The sequence below is a fragment of the Halyomorpha halys genome, unplaced genomic scaffold, assembly GCF_000696795.3.
Source record: "Halyomorpha halys isolate HHAL.00 unplaced genomic scaffold, Hhal_1.1 Scaffold107.1, whole genome shotgun sequence".
Lineage (NCBI taxonomy): Eukaryota > Metazoa > Arthropoda > Insecta > Hemiptera > Pentatomidae > Halyomorpha > Halyomorpha halys.
This window is the reverse complement of record NW_027112128.1, coordinates 166,099-169,870: the sequence shown is the minus strand read 5'-3', so window position 1 is coordinate 169,870 and position 3,772 is coordinate 166,099.

The window sequence follows — 3,772 nt, the reverse complement described above, 5'->3', positions numbered from 1 at the left end:
TTGAGGTACAGCACATATTATGATATTTTTTCGTAAGCTATGTATAATGACAATTATGTCACTGCTCAACCTTAAATTCCATAATCATTGTTGGATGAACTCAAGAGATAGAAACAGTTATGGATCAGGTAATTCGGTAAAAGATCCACGAAGCCAATAAATAAATGAACTGAGAAAAATATAATAAATTGAAGAAAATATATTTGTGCGACCATCATTGGAGCTTCAGTGGACACTTGAACGTAAGTGCTTTACTTTAAAGAAGTTTCCGATGAGAAATACTTTATTGTGCTGCCACATAAAATATTTGCGCACAATGTACATACTAACTATAACTCAATAATCCTCTAACTGTAAAATTCTTCAGATACACCTTTTAGGGAAAATGAAGTTATAAATACAAGTAATTTAGTAATATCCACTTCGATTTTGTAAATTCTTTATGATCTTGGTGTAACAATCACATTTTTCATATTGAGTCAATTCAATCGTATATAACCAATTTACAGTAACATAACTAGGATTAATGAGGTGCATAGAAAAATAATATCAATAAACATAGGTGAGAATACAAATAAAAGAAACTGACATGGAGTAGTGACTATAACTGGATTAAGTCATAAAAAATACGACAATCGACCTTACAAGAACGTTCGTTGCCACAGGGCGATATATAGATCAAGTTCAAGGTCCGCTGCTCTGATTATGAAATTCCATTAATATTTCAACCATTCAGTTGGGACTCTCACTAGGTGCTGAGGAGGTTGTTGCAAGATCGGAAGAAGTTTGATTTTGATTTTTTTTTAGATTGTAATGAATCATTTATGCAAACAATGTATATATATTTTTAAAATTACATTTCAAATCACACTGAATTTTCTTTACACTAATTTTATTATTTTAATATTGAGAAAAATAAAAGCCTTTTAGTGAATGATTAAAGTTTTGACTTTCACATTATACAATACTCCCAAAAGAAAAAGAAATTTAAAAAAAAATGTCTATTGTCTTGAATATATAGAATATAATTAATTATATTTACATTTTAAGTTGTTAGATCGCTTGGTAATATTTCAATACGTTAATAAACATCTCTACTTAACACTTAAGAAAATGGACTTATTTGGAGTGTCAACTTATTTAGGTATTTCCTTGACTCCTGAATTTCAAAAAATATTTTTTCTTTGAAATGAAATAAATCTTTATTAATCTCATCACGTTAAGTTCACAATATAAAACATTTGAGTTGAGTTCTAAAATATAAAAATACAAAATGTCGGAAGTTCCATTCACTCAATAATTAAAATAAAAATAATATTATTATATAGTAAAAGAACTACGGCTATTGATGTTATCGCAATCGAAATTGTGTTTTCAAATGTTTGTGTTGTGTTTATTGTTACATAGTAATGTTATCGACAAATTAAATGGTCTAAGACCATACCAAACGTTGACTACTGAGTCACATTGAAAATATATGACAGTTTTGGTTATGTAATCGTATATTAGATCTATTTACCAAATCCAGGCCATATTGAAACGAGAGTTCTGTAGTGGGAGTGACAATATTTATTTTTGGGACAACCACGAACAAAATATCAACTGAGCCAGGTGGGACTCCAACACACACTACTCAGAACCGGGCAATCTGAGACCCTCGCCCCAAAGGACAACCATCATGGCTTGTCTATCATACATGTAACCGCAATCCCTGCACAAACAGAATAACTGAACGATCTAACTAGGTTTACCGTGGGAAGCCACAAGTGCAGTACTAATATAACTGATAATGAAGCAAACGAATGTTGAAAAGAGAGGTAAAATTTTACATATATATAAATAAAAGGAAAAGAAAACATGATAAATGTCAATGTTTATGCGAACGAGCAACTAATGAAAGTGGAAATAAAGTTTTCTGTTGAAGCGTTTCCTTTCCCTTTGGCAGAGACCTATGAATATACATGCACCCCACCTCCCCGCCAGTAGGCACCCCTATTCCACTTCTGTCTTCAGTCTTTGCAATCATTAACTGTCTCTAAGATCAACTCTCAACGCCTTATATAAAATAGACACCCACGTTTTGTATTAATACAATATTTTCCGGTACAATTATAATTTATGAAAAATAAAATTATATTACCCTTCTATAAAATAAAAAGTATTTCGCTATATTCGTTAATCACTCCTGGAAATAAAAATAAATCTACAGATGAAATAAATATTTTAAAAAAACAAAGTAATGATGGTATGATCAGGTCTTAAAATGTGACATAGTTACTATACTTACTATAGTTTTTCCATAAGCAACGTTGTTATTAAAGTTGATCATTATGAAGAATTTATATTAATTAAAATAAACAATTATTTAACCAACACACCAATTCTAAATTAGAAACAACAAAAAAAATCTATATCAAATGTATCTATACTTTAATAAAAAATCAAAATTATCGAAAAGAAATAAATTAATAATATAAAAATTAGTTCTAGGATCTATCTTAACTTTTAGCCCCATATGGAGTTTTACTAATTTAACCAATATAAAAAAACAAAACAGGTATTTTAAAACAAATGCCTCAGAATCAATAATAACTATCCATGTCACGCAAGAATATCTAAAATGCACACTGAATTAAATATAGGCACAGTACAGGTTGCATATATAAACTGACTCAGAATTTCTTCCAGTCGTGTCCCAACTCATTAAACCTTCTAATTACAGAAATAGTAAATTATACCCGCAGATATAAACATAAAAGAACTAAACATATAATAATGTAGACATAAATCAATGATTTCTATATCATGCTACTCAATGAATATTATTTTATTCTATCCAATGTTAAGTATTTTTTTTTTAAATTCAATAATGTATGTTTCTTTTTTTTCCCCTTCGGTTTGCTTTACCAAAATGTATAATAGAGAAGGTTATAAAGTGTAATTAGTATCAGGAAAAATGTATTGTATAAGGGGGTATAAAAATAAATATTATAAACATTTTATATTTATGCAATAAAAATATGTTTAAAATCAAATTAATTAATATTTTTTTAATTACAAAATTCGCAATGAATTTAATGTTTACAGTATAGTTCATTATACTCGATCTTAAGCATTTTTTAAAATAATATTATAATATTTGGGTGTATAAATATGACCAATGTGGTTGAAAGGCTTTCATACAATGAATGTATAAATTTCCATATTTTCCAGAAAAAAAATATAACAAATGAAAAATTATTTATTTGCATAATTAATTTTAATTTTCTTTATTTTTTACGAAAATTATTAATGTAAACGAATACTTTATAGGAAAAAAGTAATAAATCGAAAAATATTTGACTAAATATAAAGCGTAACTTTATTTATATCTATGAATCAGCAAAGCTAATGAATCAGCTAAGTTTCCTTACAGACTGTCCTTGTTTGAAAATATTTATAGTGTTATATAGTTGTTAGTTAACACTATATTTATAGTGTTATATAGTTGTTAGTTAACACTATATTTATAGTGTTATATAGTTGTTAGTTATCACTATATTTATAGTGTTATATAGTTGTTAGTTAACACTATATTTATAGTGTTATATAGTTGTTAGTTAACACTATATTTATAGTGTTATAAATTAACACTATATTTACAGTTATAGATTAACACTATATTTATAGTGTTATACAGTTGTTAATCAACACTATATTTATAGTGTTATATAGTTGTTAATCAACACTATATTTATAGTGTTATATAGTTGTTAATCAACACTATATTTAT